We start from the raw sequence: 17,626 nt of genomic DNA, 5'->3' as shown, positions 1-17,626 counted from the left end.
TAATAATAATAATAATAATTTTCTGCAAAGGCAGAAAAAGCCTCCAAAGTGCTCTAAAGCGGGCGTGGGTGGTTTTGGGGGACCCCTGCCAGGGCTCTGATGGTGCAGGGGAAGCCATCAGAACCCTGGCGGGGTGCCCCAAAACCACACGCCCTGGCTTTGGGGGTCCCCCAGGGCTTACCTTGCACCATGGGAGGACTCACGCAGGTCCCTCTGCGCAGTGATCGGTGTTTGCAGAGGCTTGTCTGAAAGCAATTTTAAAGTTCCACTCTCTTCCTCCAGCCTTCGGCAAGCCTCGGGAGGGAAAAGGGGGGGAAAGAGCATTTTTCCCTTCTGAGGCTTGCCAGGGCGTGTGGTTTCGGGGCACCCCGCCAGGGTTCTGATGGCTTCCCATGCACCACCAGAGCCTTGGCAGGGGTGCCCTGAAACCACCGGCACCCACTTTAGAGCACTTTGGAGGCTTTTCCTGCACCATCAGAGGACTGGTGGGGGACCTCCAAAGCTGGTGATCGTGGGGAGGGGACCCCCCGCCAGTCCTCCCATGGTGCTTCCCCAGCTCCCTGCCCCTTAAGTTCCTTTTTTTAAAAAAAAATCCCCTAGGAATGCATTAATTAATTTTCAATGCATTCCTATGGGAAATTTGGTTTTGCAAGACAATGTTTTCGCAAGACAGCGATTTTTGCGGAACGGATTAACATTGTCTTGCGAGGCACCACTGTATTAGTGCATATCATCAACAGAATACATGGAAATTAAGATGAGGGACAATGGGCATGATCCCAGACCCTATTCACTGCTCCTGAGTATCTGAACAGGGTTTTTAATGTGCAGGATGTATCTAGCAAAACAGACCACCCTCACAGGGTCACAATCACAATGGTGCTACCCTTGCTTATTTATTTATTTATTTGTTTGTTTGTTTGTTTATTTATTTATTTATTTATTATTTACCATAGTATGAGGAATTTTGTTTTATATACAGGTCATTGTGATGGCTATTATTCTTTCAGGTAGGCAACACCCAGAATAATTTTTTTACTGACAGCTGCAAGAGGTATCTCAGAGCTGTCAGAGCCACCCACAATACCCAAGCTAGAGGGTTCTTTTCTCATTTCAGATGAAGCAAACATGTGTAAATACTTTATTAAAATCAAAAAAGGCACATGAAGTGAAAGCTGTTCCCCACTGATTGATTTTTCAAAAGCTCCCTTGACTGATTCAGCCACAGATGTTTGGGAAATGATTGGATGTAAAGTGGTTTTAATTCATAAAAGCGATAAAAATTTGCTTATTGACTGAACAGATGAGCAAGCTAAGGGGGCATAATTTGGAGGGTTCTTATTGGAAAAGCTTTTGGGGAGGAAAGTAATAATAGTGCACAAAAAGCCTTATTAGATACAGTAGATGATTTTAAAAAGGAAAAAAAAGACCTCTTAATATCTGAGCTTTATAATTTGATAATACCTCAGAGTCAACGTTGTCTGACTTCTCAGAGTACCCAACTTTATTCACAGAGAATACAGTGCTTTGCGAGACTGCTGTAAAGCTGTTTTCAAAAGGGGAGGGTAGAGAATGTGTATGTGCGTACCCAAAAGATCCAAAACATGAGACTGTTTTTTGTTTCTGTTTTTGTATTTCATATTATTTTGGCAATTGCTGAAAGAAAGCCTGTTCACACAAATGATGATTTTATGAAAGATGGCCTGGGAATGTTTTCCTCCACCAGTTGTTGTGAGAGCTGTCAGCAACCATCGGAACGTCCAGGAGCGGTGGAAATTTTGAATATATCAACAAGCTTGGAAACCAATGAGGAATTCTCTTTTCTTCAATTGTTCTTGTGGGTGGGATAATTGTGTGCTGTTGAGCTTGTGGTGCCTTCCATCTTGGATTGCATTTACTGCCTACCCTTCTCCGCCTTGGAATTGTTTCTATTTTTACTTCTCTTACTTGATAGGCAAAAAAACAGAAACAAAAGAAAATGAAAGAGGAACCCACTGAAAGCTCTGAAAACAAAAAACAGTGGTGTCCCGCTTGACGACGACCCGTTAGATAACGAAATTGCTTTATGATGACATTTTTGCGATCGCTATAGAGATTGCAAAACAATGTTTCTATGGGTGATTTTTGCTTTATGTTGAATAGTTCCCTGCTTCGGGAACCGATTTTTCGCTTGACGACGATCTTTACAGCTGATCGTCGGGTTTTGAAAATGGCCTCCCGCTGTTTTCTGGACCTATTTCCGGAAGACAGCAATCGAAAATGGCTTCCCCTATGGAGGATCTTCGCTGGACGATGAGGTATTTCCCCCATTGGGAACACATTAACCGTTTTTAATGCATTCCAATGGGTTTTTACTTTCGCTTGACGACAATTTCCCTTTATAGTGATTTTAACGGAACGGATTATCATCGTCAAGTGGGGCACCACTGTACATATACATTTTTTTCCTTGCACATCCCTAGTAGGCACATCCCTAGTAACACATGTATGTGTTAGTAGGCATATATATATATATATATATATATATATATATATATATACCTGTGTGCGTAAATCATGCTCTGGAAATTAAGAGTATTTAAAAATCAGTTTCTCAATGCATTAAATCCTTCATATGAAGTTCAAGATCACTTTATCTTGTAATGCTCAAATAAGTATGTCTAGCCCTGATCCACATCAGACCTTCTTTGCATGAGTGGTAAACGGCCAAACATCTCTTCTTGTAAGTCTCAATGTCAAAATTCCCTCTCCTTCTATGAAGGCTTTGAAAGGTTTAAAAACATTCCAGGGATGCCAATTTGTTCTTTTAGCTCCCACAGATGGCAGGCTGTGTATATCTGGGGAAATGGTTTAAACCTCCCCCATCCGCCTGCAGTGATCCTGCTCCAGATCAGGGCTTGCTGCACTTCCTTGACAAGTTAGTGCAACAAACGTGTTGAACTCCTTAAATATTTAATTGCAATTATTTTTATTTCTTGTGTAGAACTTAATTGCATTCGAGCATTAGCTTAATTATGTTTTGCTTATTATAACTTAGTGGTCAAAATCTTGTTGCTTAGTGTAGTAAATCACACTACACTTACTATGATGAGTAAGTCTCACTTAAGGTAGGCCCATTTGAATCAGTAGAATGTACAGAGGAGATGACTGGCCAAATCCCTATTGATTCAATTGGGCCTACTCTAGTGTAATTTACTACACTGAGCGTCAGGATTTTGGCTATTGCATTTAATTTGTTCTTGGCTTTTAATTACATTGCAATCCAGCTTGGGATCTATTTCTGGGAGAAAGGAAATGTAAAACCAACCAACCAACATACCAATATGTATTTAACATAGAGTTTAACCCTTTGGTAGCTAGAATACTGGAAATGATGGAAAGCACAGTGGAGAGGAAAAGGAAGGATGATGCCTGGCTACCTTGTCTTCACAATCAAGACCAGTCCATAAAAATTGTTATAATTTTCTTTCTCAAGATTAATTTAGTATTAGATATTCTTGCCGCACACTGTGAATTTGCAAAAATTGATGGCCTAAACAATCATACCTCAAACTGGTGGTCTCCAGATGTGGTAGACTGCAAGTCCTGTCATCCCTACACAGCATGTACTCTCTGCAGCTGGCGAGAATTATAATGTTACACATTTAGAAGGCGGCAGGTTGAGTTTCTGGTTAATACTTGGTTAATCCTGATATGCCACCTGAGAAGCCTTTGTATGTTGCTTTGAGTCCTGTCATGGAAGAAAGACAGCCGATTAACACAATCAAGCAGTCCAGTCTTTTTAAGAGCACAGTTGCTAGCTCGTTGTTTGAGTTCAGCTAGACTTAGGGTAGATTTGCATTTGCTATTTCAAAAAGTGCATACCAAATCTTACATTACCAGGGCATTAAATTGCATAATAAAGCATCTAACTGTTCAGTAACTTTTTGAAACCTGTTATCTATTTTGACCAGAGAGCTAACCAAAGGAGTACAACCATTCCATTTGTGAAGCAGCAGCTGAGTAGTACCAAGTGTGACAAACCCAGACCTACTGGGATATGCCACAGTTTCACTAAGCTGCCACCAACCATTCCCTATAAGAAGTCACACAGACCAGGGATGGATTTTTAACAAATAAAAGAATAAGGTTTATTCAAAACAACACACAGGGAAAATAAAATGATCAAGTGAATAGGATACAGTAACGTGGCTTAGTCTCAATCATACATACATACAGTTTGGTTCACACAGAACACTTAACTTGAAGCACAGACCCTGAACCTATCAGTTCTGGCTACCCATACAAACACCTGAACCTATCAGGTTGGTACTGACTGACACACAGTAGTACCCTGTCTGACACACAGACTCCCACTCAAGCTTCTTCTCTCAGCTTTTCCTCCAGCTTCTCCTCCAGCTCTCCTCATAAACTCCACATATATATACAGTACAGCCCCTCCTCCTGATGTCCCGCCTTCCACTCCCCATAGGATGGAACTTTCCCTCCAAACCCATGACAGACAGGTAACATCAGTGCTGTATGTAACACCAAGAGGAGAAGAGACCATTTCACTCAAGCCTATTAACTGCACAGATGTTTTCACCCTATGTAGTCTGGGGAATGAGGGCACTGTACATTTGGTAGTTTAGGTTTTTAACCTCTCTGCTTTGAAGGAAACAGTACTTGGAGTGGGAAGACATCCAGAAGCAGTCAATATAAGACCAAGGAAGGAAGGAAGGAAGGAAAACTCCCACCATTTTATGGACTTCCACCCAAAATGGAGGTTAAGCAGTGTTGTCCCTTGTATAACTCAGTAGCAAGCATATTCACACATCTTCTTTCATATGTCAGGAACCCCTCTTTCATCAGACTACACCATCAGCATTTCCTACCGTGACTTGGTGGTGTTCAGTCACAGTGGAAGGAAAACATCTGCCAGAACAGTACCCAGATTATGACAAAGCAAGAGAGAAGGAAAGGAAAATAATACATGCATTGCATGGAATTTTATTTAGATCATTACGTAATAATAATCCATATCATACAGGAAGCTCTGTCTTGAATGAAGCTATTGTACCACCTTCTTAATTCTATGAAGCTAACTTTTCAAAGGAGCATTAAGAACAAGATAAGCTTTGCAATGATTCAGAATTTTAAATCAGACAACAAAGCAATAGTAACAATATAAACTGGATGATACAACAATATATGTCTTCGGAGTTCCAGGAAGGAGCTGCTTATAGGAAAGTTTCTTTAATCCAAAAAGCAGAATGTTCCTGTCTCTGAACCTTCTTTGTAAAAATCAGAGAAGGCACAAAAGATGTAGTTCTAACGGCAACATTTTAGACTTAAAATAAAATACAAATATAGATACAAACACACAATACCATCACATGGAATTTGCCCCTTCATTGCTCCTCTTGCTTCCAAGTAGTGACATTCTGTTGCTCAGATCAAGGTGCCCTAAGGGAATCCATGCTCCTTTCCTCTTCGGTTCTCTCTCTTCCACACCACTGACACTTTACAAGCACAGTCCTTTTCTGTGAATGTCTCCCCCCCACTGCTCCATAAGGCTTGCACCATTTCAGGTACCATCAGCAAAATGGATATAATTTGCTCCACAATTATATCCACAACTTGTTGTTGTTGTTGTATTTATTGTTTAATAAATTGTTGTTTACTATGACACCCTTGTAACTAAAATATGTTTAAGTATTAGCTTTCTTCCATATGGTCCACTTCTTCAAGCACAGAAAAAGTGGACTTCTGTACAATGTACAATGGTGCGGGAATGAGAGACAGAGGCCAAGTGTAGGGATGGGAGAGGGAGGATGGGACCAGCTGGAATGGCAAGTGCATATTAGCCCCAGATAATGAGCTTTCAAACTGGCAATGTTATGATCAGTGGTTCTTAACCTTAGATTACTCAAGTGTTTTTGTAGTGCAACTCCCAGAAGTCTTCAGCACCAGCTGTACTGGCTGGGGTTTCTGGGAGTTGCAGTTCAAAAACACCTGAGTAACCCAAGGTTAAGAACCACTGGCTATGATTAACACAAGCAGGGAGTACACAAGGCATTGGCAACAACATTAGCATCCTAGCAATCCTGGCAACAGGAAGATGCAAAATGAGTTTTGGGCAGGAGAGCTTCAAGCACCAGTACACGGACATGGGCTGCTTTGGGAATGGGTTCCTCTAATACCACAGAGTTTGGAGATCCTAGACAGACCTTACCACTTAGTGAGCACAGAACCTTTATCGTTCTGATTCTGTGACTGTAATGCTTTAGAAAACAGGCAAACACAGGCTGAGCATTGAATCACCCTTTCTCATACATTTCCACAACATCCCTGGAATCTCTCACTTAGCATGGTTGTGGTCTACAATGGCTGGGGAGTTCTGGCTGCATTGATATATATATTTTTTAAAAAGGAATTTTTCTCAGCTTGGAGGCCTTTATTGAACTACACGCCCATTTTAAAACACCTTATGCATCTCAACATTCAAAGTAGTGAATAGAGGACAGATTAGGTTGGGAGGTGTATACAGGAATTCAAAGTGATTGAAAAATTAGAGTTCAGCACAGGCCAGGGAACAGAGAAATCATTTGAGAAGGGATCACCATGCTGGAATTGAATCCTTTTCTCCCTATGCAGAGATGCCCTGGAATCAGCATGTCCCTTAAGATTATAGCAGGCTTCTTCTATCTAGGAAGAGACCACTGCCCTGCAGAGAAAAGTGTCAACTATTAAGGGTAATTAAGGAAAGTGTGAATAAACCCCCTGCTACTCAGTGGGCATGTTTGTGTTAATGATTGCCCGAAAACACAGGGAGATCACTTAGTCGCCCTTCTTTTTGTGTTTCCGCCTGAGCATTCACTGATGTGATCTGTCGAGTGCTTCAACATGGCACTGAGAAATGAAATATGTAAGAATATTGTCTACCACAAGACCTGCCAGAAGTTTGTTTTTATACCATCTGGGCTGCTTTTATTCATCCAGCTGTATTTCTTTGCATTATATTTTTAATTGGCACATCATTCAAGAAAGAGGTAACATTATTTTAACCTCTTCAGTTCCACTTCATGAAGCCATGTCTAGGAAGTAAAATACACACACACACACACACACACACACACACACACACAGAGAGAGAGAAAGAGAGAGAGAGAGAGAGAGAGAGAGAGAGAGAGAGAGAGAGAGACCCCTCTCACTTCATTAGGGGAAGGCTGCCAGGGCACTGCCTGTTGTATTTTTGTGTATTCCTCTCTGTAATTTTTAATTCATGTCTGATGAACTTTACTCAGGCTCTGCACCAGATTTTGTCAAAATCCCCCAGGTACTTAAAAAGGGGGGGCGGGGGTCTGATCCTGAACAATGTGTGTAAAATCCAGATCAAAACAAAATGGATAGATTCCCCTGAGATATGTACGTAATGATAATCAATCGTGATATGCAACAGGATTCACAATTTTGTGCAGTTTTAATTCTTCCTCACCTCCATACCTGGGCCCATAATTCATTCATTGTAAGCAAAATGATGGCGCTTGATTAAGTAGGTAAAACTATTTGCGCTAGAAGGAAAATTGAATTTTCTTTTTGAATTTTCTGAATGTCTGTGAATTTCGTTGTATGGGTATACTGTGTATATACTTACAATGACAATAAATTATTATTATTATTATTATTATTATTATTATTATTATTATTATTATTATTATTATTATTATTATTATTATTAAATTGACTTTTATTATAGGGGACTGGGCCAACTTGACGCATCAGCACACCAAACAGTGGGAGAAATGACTGTGTGGACAGGCTCTTAGTTTTCAGAAGACAAAAATATCCATTGTGATGGGAGACGAGGTAGAGATGAGAAGTTTCGCATAATCCTGCATAGTTAGTGTGTTGGTGTAAGGCTTGGGTTCAAATGATTCCTCAGCCATGAAACTCACTGGGTGAACTTGGGCCAGTCATAATCTCTGACCCTGACCTACCTCATAAGGTTGTTTATAAAGAATTCTGCCACTTTTAAAACAAATGAGTATCCTAAAACAAGAAAAATAAAGATATAGGATGGGCAATGCTTGACTTGGCAGTTGTATATGTGAAAATCTAAGGAATCTTAATAGACTTTTGGTGATCATGAAGCAACCGTGTCATACACTGGCAAAGGGATTCTTGACTGCTTCCATAAATGTATCGTGTCCAGGTCAAAGGAAGTAACAGGTACCATTCTATTCTGCTTTGGTGAGACTTGGAGTACAGTGTCTAATATACAGTAATCTAGTACACAGTATCACAAGAACCCAAGCAAGACCCAAGACAGTAGAAGATCTGGAAAACAAGCCCAATAAGGAAAAATTAATGTCGTTGGGCATATTCAGCCCAGAGTAGGTTGATAGCTGGCACAAAAGACATATTCACATAGCTGAAGAGCTGTCACATGGAAGATGTAGCAAGCTTGGTTTTTTGAGATCCAGAGGGTAGAACCCAAAGCCAATGATTTCAGATTACAAGAAAAACTATTCTGGCTAACCATTAGGAAGAATTTCCTGACAAAAAGATCCGTTGGACAGTGAGGAAGACCAGTTCTGAAAGTGGAAGGTTCTCCTTCCTTAAACGGAGGCTGATAGCCATTTGTCAGGCATGTTTTAGCTGCCTTGGCAGGAGATTTGTGCTAGGTGGCCATCAAATTGGGATCCCCTCCAGCAGTTCCATGATTCTATCCCATAAACCTCCCGAATGGAATTTTGCAACAAGGGCATAAGAGGAGAAAGTATATTCATTTCTCCTTAGGGAGTTCAAACAGAAGATCATTTCTTTTACTATTATTTTATCACATATTTAGCAAGCTCTGATCAAATTTTAAAGCCATGATATTTATGGGATTATGTGTTATTCTACCTTTGCCATAATTGCCAAATCAATCCAACTGAAAGTGCTCCCATCTGGTTCTCGTGAAAATGAATTATCAAAATAATCTGCTGCTTTTCATTCTTACTTCGTTGAAAGCTGGTTTTTATGGCTGTTGAATGTGTCACCCTCTATTTAACAACATGGACAATGGAGACAGTGTAGTAATATATATATATATTGTAAATAAATAACGCAAAACAAATCACAGCACGGTGGTTTGAAATAAGATTTGGTGCATTTAGAGATAAAAACCCAAGAGTACCATACAGAGAATTGGTGCTCATGATGAAGGCTAAGAGGACAGCCGTTTAAGCGAACACTTCATTAGGAATGAATAATGAATGAGACCTAATGAGAGGAAAATTGCTGCTTGAAAAGGACAGTGTGCCGAATGCTTAGCAATTCATCACTGGCTTGTAGAGAAGAAGTTTGGTCAAGTGTGCTTGTTCTTGCCATCATCTTATGCCCTCTTCCCTCAAGAAACCAATGTGTAAAGCTGAATGGAGCTTCTGCTGTCATTCATTATCCTCGACTATTCAGGACAGGAAAGCTCTAGGCGACTGAATCATGTGAACAAACATTTTCTGGTTAAGAAGCTGATGCTTTTGTCTGCCCTGACACTGCACTTAAATGAAGTTTGCTAAGCTTTTGCATGTGGTACCTTCTATTTCATCCTTCTCTGACACAGGGCCCTCGAAAAATGTTAGACAACAGCATTGGTATGTCCGTTGGCCCCTGTGGCTGGGGATGAAGGGAGTGGTTGGCTAACACATTTGGAGGATTCTTGCATGGCGAAGGCTACTGCCTTGTAACATCTCCATCACACAAAGTGGTTGGAGGTGTGAAACCTTCCATGATCGTCCACAAATATGTCCAACTCCCCAGCCAGTAGCATCTTTTTTTGTTTTGTTTTTTAAATGCTATTAATATCTGGTTACTTTTGCTATTTTTTTATCATTCTGTACTGAAAGCACCAGCCAGTTATTGTGTTAGTCTACTGCTCATCATTACCAAATTAAAGGAAGACCTAGCTACCAATTTCCAATTCTGAACCTTACTTTGCATCATGAGAATTGTTCTTTATACCTTTACAACAGTGGTTCCCAACCTTGGGTCCCCATATATTCTTAAAGTACGAATCACAGAAATCCTGGACAGCACAGTTAGTGGTGAAGGCTTCTGAGAGTTTTAGTCTAAAAACATCTGACGACTGCTTTACAATAATACTATGACATTTATATGGTGCATTATGTCACTCAAAGTGCTGTGCATGAATTATATATGTGCACACTCCCCAAAACTTTGTATTTCAGAAGTGGGCAATGCATGATTTGGGCACAGCGATATGAGGAAACAATCCCACTATTGAAATTCTAGCCAAAACTGGCTATATCAGCACAGCAAGGCAGTACTGTTAACCCTTCTTCAATGAAGACAGGAGGCTGGTAACATCTGAAACTAGAACAGATCAAAACTTCACACCTCAACCCATCTTATATGTGGTATATAATAATATTTATATTGTTGGCAGAGCAACACATATGCTGGAGCTGAACACATTGAATATTTACCAACTTTTTACAAATCACTTGGGTAAAAGTGTAAATAGAGGCAAATTATAAATTATATTATAATTATAATTTTCCAAAAATCTCAATAAGGATGAATTTTGGTTATTAATCTCAGAGGAACACAGTAGGTATTTCATGAAAAATGTATGAATGAATGAATTTACCATTTGTTTATTACCAACATTCTACTAAAAACTATTTGTCTTTACCAACATTCTCAAAAGCACCCCTAGCCTCTGCTAAGGCTTTTCCTCAACCTGAGGAAAGTACAGAGATTACCCCTGCCTCACCAAACTTTCCTAAGCTCCCAACTAACCAGTTGTTTACCAAGCCAAGACCCTTCTGGCATTTAAACTGTCAGGCTCTCAGTTGTGAATCTCCTTCTTCCATTTGATTGGCTATTGCTGTGACAAGATGCCATTAACTAAGAACCTTTCAGGGAGATGGACAATCTACCTGTCCATCACAATGACCTTGAGGATTCTTTAGCTCCTGTGAGAGACCTCGGCTCAGGTACAATGCCAAGATCGCAAAGAGCTTTTCCCACTGTTGTTTTCACAATTTGACCTAAATGTAATTTATATAAACCTCTTGTTTCTGGGCTGCAGTAGTGGCCTTTTCTTTTGTGGAACTAAATAGGCATATGCACACATGCGCCCCAGGCACAATAGGAAAGTTTAATCAGACAGGCAGACATAGACAACCCATATGCTATTGTATGATTTTTCTAATTCGTAAAATGAGTTCAAGGCAACAGTTATCATGTTACTCAGTGTTACACATTTTACAGACTTCTCACAAAATGCAGAGAGAAAGAAAGAAAGAAAGAAAGAAAGAAAGAAAGAAAGAAAGAAAGAAAGAAAGAAAGAAAGAAAGAAAAGGAAGGAAGGAAGGAAGGAAGGAAGGAAGGAAGGAAGGAAGGAAGGAAGGAAGGAAGGAAGGAAGGAAGGAAGGAAGGAAGGAAGGAAGGAAGAGGGCACTGTGTTTCAGGGGCCCATGGCGAGGATAATATTTTTGAAGTTTTCACATTCAAGCAAATACTAACATACAGTGGACCACAAAGCAGCAACACAGACAGGGGGAACTAAACTCTGCCACAGACCCAGAGGCTAACTCTGCCCACACATCTATTCTGGTAATGTGATTACAGGAATAACAATGGCACATAAAATATCAAAGGCACCTTCACTTGCTCCTCAGTTAATGTGATCTATGCCATCTTTAGCCATCGACGCCCCTCTGCACTCTACATAGGACAAACAGGACAATTTGTGATCACAAATCTGACATCAGAAACCACAACACAGAGAAAACTGTCTCCAACCATTTCAGTCTACTAGGACATTCTGTAGGAGATTTAAAAGTCACTGTTTTAGAACAGAATCATTGCAAATCAAGAATACAGAGGGGAACAGGTGAGATAAAATGTATATGCATAATGGACACCCATGGATTCAATATAAGCCTAGGTTTCTCAAGTCATTACCAAATGTAATATTTCTTCTGTTATCTTCTGCTTTTTTCTTCATAACCACCAAGCCCATCTCTCACCACAAGGCTCAAGGTTAAAAACTGTCAATATTCCCTACATTAACACATGTGATTCCTCTTCTTTCACTTTTATATTTACTTTTTATGTATTCTTTTCCCCCTCTTGAGTTTTAACTGAATCCCCAACATAGACTATAAGTTACTGCATGTACGGCATACACCCAACAGCCCATGAATATTTAGAATGTTCTACTTGTGAAATTGATATTTTATTCAACATATCAGTCTGTTTCCATAGGCCTGATAAAGTGGGCATACCCATAAGAGCTCACATTAAAATATAACACTTAGTCTTTAAGGTGCCACATGTTTTTGTCTCTTTTGTTTTGTTTTGTTTTGTTTCTTTGGATTTTGCCTGAGCTGCTTGGACAGACTAACACGGCCGCCTCCTCATTCTGCAGCTCCAGCCCTCCCCAAAACTTAGTACAAAACTTTGATAAGAAATTGGGAGTTCTCTTTTAAAGCAAGGAGGAAATGCTTGAATTAAATACTCTTTGATAGGTTGTCACTGAAGTTATAGTACTAAAAACCATAAACAGCCTTTTTGCTTGTCCAAAAGCTGTATTCTCAGTTTGCCACTGACTTTTGGTGCCACATTGGCCCAAATTCTATTGCAAAATACTATGTACCAAATGGTGCAGTTTGTGTACCACGCTGACTATTATTCACACAACTAGTCCTTTATCCTAGAGCAGTGGCTCCAACCTTGGGTCCCCAGATGTTCTTGGACTAAAACTCCAATAATTCCTGGCCAGCACAGCTAGTGGTGAAGCCTTCTGGGAGTTGTAGTCCAAGAACATCATAGCGCAGCCTTTTAGTCATTGTGCTGCCCCAGCTTATTTTCAATACAGGATTCTCAGCAAGAATTTGACAGATTCTAATATTTCAAGAGGACAATAAGTTGGCCAGTTGACTGTTAATGTCCATAGCTAAAAACAAAAGAGAACAGATTTTTTTTTTTTACAGCTTTTGGGTCACCTGATAGCCATTCTTCATTGTCTGCCCTAGAATCCGGCAATAGTTTTGGGAAGGCAGGTGTAGAGCTAAACCTTGTTCTTCTTTATTGTCACACATGCATACAGAAGCAAGTGCTAATATGTATCGATTTCATTAATAAGTTGCAAAAAAGTGCATGTATAATTTAAAAACCATGTGACATGTGTACCCTTCATAACATGCTGTTGAACTCAGAGTGCATTGGTGTAGATAAACAACCTCTTTGCTTAGTGTTTTATTTTAATTTCTTCCTAAATTTCATAAGCTTTTTTTGGGGAAAATCTGTACACACCAGGCAGAACTGGGAGGAAAGTATTGAGACAGAGCGTACTGTCTTGATAGAATTCTCGAAATTGTCCCAATGATACTCATTATTGCAAAAGCACCAGCAAACTCCCAGAACTATCATTCTGTTGTCTGAAAAACCAGTGATGCGATGTCAAAACCAGTGGTGAGAAAAGAGCAGAGATGTCTCTGAAGCAAAAGCTGCCATGCTCGGGCCAGATTGTGAACAGCTCCTGTGTGGATATGGAAAAGCAGAGAAGTCATCAAACTTTTTCTCAGTTTCCTTAAATCAGTGAGATGGGAGTCCCACAGATGTATATATCAGGCAAAAAGCAAAAGCAAAAAATAAAGAGGATAAAAATGTTGTGGCACCTTAAAGGCTAACTGCTATATTTTAACGTGAGTTTTTGTGCACATGAATGAGGAACTGGACTTGTCCACAAAAGCTCACATTAAAATAAAGCAGTTAGTCTTCAGGATGCCATTATGTTTTTTAATTTTCTTTTATTTGTTTTTGGCCCGACTCACATGGCGACCTCTTCTAAAACTACATATTTGTATGCAGTTCTGCTCATTCAGCTGGACAGTCATCTGGAGACGTCCGCTATTTTCATAGGAATATTTTTATATGGAATTCCAATAAATAATATTAATCTTAACCTGTTATAAACCTTTTTCAAGAAGGCACCAGATATGGAGGGTGGCACAGTGTTCTTTGTGGCATTGTTGTTGTTGTTTGTGTTGCTGTTGCTGGTGATGAGATGTTGGACCCTTTGTTAGCTGTCAGCAATGGGATGTTTCTCACCTAGTCACTTTGTTAGAGTTTTCTTGTTCCACATGTTTTCTTTATTCTGCCCTCATATCTCTGACCCCGTAATGCTAGAAACTACCTTTTTTGCTTGTTCGGTAGAAGGAAGAATAGCAAGACAGGACTAGCACCACACTGCCACACTGCCACACCATCCTGTCCTGGAGCATTTTTTGCTCATTTAGTATAAAGAATGAGGCCATGCAGAATCCAAAACCACAAATCCCAAAGCAGGTGAGGGCAAAGTGTGGCCTTCTTTTTTGTTTTTTACATGCAACTCACAGGCTGTGTTCTAGGCCTCCCCAACCCTCACAGGAATCCTAACCCAGTGATGTGCTTTTAAAAAACAAACCCCAGAAGAATGCTTTTTAATGTTTCTGAAGGCATGCAAAAGTGATGTTTCCATATGGCAAGGAGCACCAAACTCCCCCAAAACTAAAAAAAGGCTTTTCCATAGTGTCCTCCTCGTTCTCGGTCTTGGAACCCCTTTCACAATATGTAGACCATTTTTTACAACCCTTTGTCTCTTTGATTTCATCGTATATCAAGGACACCAAGGATTTTATTCAGAAAATTGAAGGTTGGAGTGTTCCGCAACAGGTGAGATTATTGACCATGAATGTATTGGCTTTATATACCAATATTTCTCATCAAGAGGGTAAGTTCTTTTTCTGTCAGGAATTAATTACTTGTGGACCTTACTGATCGTATATATTATGGAGTTGTTCACCTGGACCTCTTCATGGACAGAAGACACGTTTGAATTGTGATACTGTTGTACTGATATGTTACTGTGTTACACATTTATATAGAGCAAATGGGTGATATTGATTGACGCTGTATAGCCTGCATATATATGGTTTATGTTAATCGTGCATTGAGAATTAAGAATATATAGCTTTGTTAGCGTTTCCACTTCTTATTAGAGTTTGACATGCATATTATACAATGCGATAAGGCTGTATTACTTATTGTACAGAGTTTCTTTCTAGTTGCATTATTTTCCGAAAGACTCAGCAGGAATTGCTTTGAGTGGAAATGTCATCACAGCCCTTGTGCCATATGGGGAACAGCATAAGTAATTACACTTACATTATAGAAATCATGAGATGATATTTGCATATATTAGCCTTTGTAAGTTTAAGGCACAAATGCCCTCCGTTTTTGGTGAAGAAGGTCTTCCATTTAGGTTCTCCTTGTTTCTGCATGTGTCTTCCTTTTTTGGAGATGGAACAGTGGCCATCCTAGAACTCAACATGGTTAATAACAAAAGTCACTTAAGGTTTGGGGCTGGGGATTTGGACACAGTGCAGGTAAAATGGTAAAAGGCAAATGTTCCCCTTGACATTTAGTCCAGTCATGTCTGATTCTAGGGCACGGTGCTCATCCTCATCTCCAAGCCGTAGAGCCAGCCTTTGTTTGAAGACAGTTTCCGTGGTCACATAGCCAACATGACTAGACATGGAACACCGTTACCTTCCCACTGGGGTGGTACCTATTTATCTACTCACATTTACAGTGGTGCCTCGCAAGACGAGCGCCCCGTTTAATGTCGAAATCGCATTACGACAAACTTTTTGCAATCGCAAAAGTGATCACTTTACGATGGTTTCAATGGGGGAATTTCACTTTGCGATGATTGGTTCCCTGCTTCGGGAACCAATTCTCGCAAAATGACGATTTTCAGCCAGCTGATTGGTGGTTTCAAAATGGCCGCCGGGTTAAAAAAAATGGCTCCCCGCTCTTTTCTGGCACGGATTCCTCGCTGCATGGACAGTGAAAATGGCCGCACTATGGAGGATCTTCACTGGACAGTGAGTTTCAAGCCCATAGGAACGCATTAATCGGGTTTTAATGCGTTTTTATGGGCTTTTTAATTTTGCATTACGTTTTCGTTTTACAGCGATTTCGCTGGAACAAATTAATGTCGTAATGCGAGGCACCACTGTACATGCTTTCGAACTGCTAGGTTGGCAAGAGCCGGAACAAGTGAGAGGGAGCTCACTCCTTTGCGTGGTTTCGATCTTACGACGGCTGGTCTTCTGACCTTGCAGCACAGAGGCTTCTGCAGTTTAACCCGCAGCACCACCACGTCCCAACATAGGGGTAAAATGGCCCACCCCTAAATATTGTATTTTAAACACTCGAATGCTGGCCCAAATGTCTTCAAATTGAGAAGTGGATGAAGAGAGGAAAGCTGATCTATCTCCATTCAAATTGTCTTCTTTTCACAGCTATTTTTGCAGCACTAAGAGACATATTTTCTCAGAACAACAAGTTGGGGGGGGTTCCTTCTTTTCTCCCAAGTGATCAAGGTGTTGGGAGGGGGAGTAAAGTCTAAAGGGAAATGGTGGCAGCCAAGTAGTGGTCTATCATACTTCACAGGCATTTCCCATTTACCTCTATCTTCTGGATGAATCAGTGAACTTTCCATTCCTCGCCACAGAACTTCCATACTGAGCAAACATAAGAGGAAAGAAAATTTACCTCAGTTCTAGCTTTTGTTGCTTTTTGTTTGTTTGCTTGCTTGTTTTTTTGTAAATCCAGGTAATAAACTGATACATAGGTGGTCCTGAAAAATAATCATATGTTAGCTAAAACACCTTCCCTAAACCGCTAAACTGTATATTTGCTACACACCGTTTCCTATACGATATCAGAGCAGATGACATTGTTAAGATCAAAGAAAAGTATGGTAAGGTAGAGTGGTGGACAGGTTCCTCCTGGTTCAAGCCCTGGAACTCACACAGCTGTTTCTTACGTATATGCCTATAGACATTTGCAGTCCACTAGCCCTTCCATAAAACCCATCAGTAAATTTATGAACGTTTTCAAAGTCTCTCTCTCTCTCTCTCTCTCTCTCTCTCTCTTTGTAATAATGCAGTCAATAGGATAACAGAGGCAGTTTTTGGGACAAGAACTCTCGGGCCTTTAGCCTGAATTTTCAATAAAGCTAATGCTTCTCATAGGGATTAGTGATTTCTGGGACATATCCAGCCTTTAAAAAATAAATGCCTATTTTGCGGCTCCAAGGTATGCACTGTTTAATCATGGCTTGGCTTGTTTGGACCACAGAGACTCTGGAATGATAATTAGTGTTCTGTATCAAAAGGTTTGCTCAAGTGGCTTCTACACTGTTCAGTTATGCCTCGCCTTCTGGACCATTGCTGATTATTAGTTTTGTGTTTTGTGTGTGTGTGTGTGTGTGTGTGTGTTTTAATTGCCAGATACAGATCACTTCAGAGCGGCCCAAGCTGAAGCTTCAGAGAGACTTGCACCGAACTTTTGCATGGGAAACAAAGCCGCTTAGAATCCAGCTCACAAGAACGGCTGCCCCACAGCAAATGTTTTCACATGCTGGCCCTAAGGCAGTTTGAATGCTCACAGGTCCGTGTCCTATAAAGAATGCAGTGGTGCCAGATGCTGATACCAGTGCAATGTGTTCCACAAGTTGTTCGGAATGCAGTCATGCCCAGGGCCCTTGAACACGCAAAACACAAGCGAGCAACAATCG

Source organism: Pogona vitticeps, chromosome 1 (assembly GCF_051106095.1).
Source record: "Pogona vitticeps strain Pit_001003342236 chromosome 1, PviZW2.1, whole genome shotgun sequence".
NCBI classification, from domain to species: Eukaryota; Metazoa; Chordata; class Lepidosauria; order Squamata; family Agamidae; genus Pogona; species Pogona vitticeps.
Note: the sequence above shows the minus strand (reverse complement) of the source record.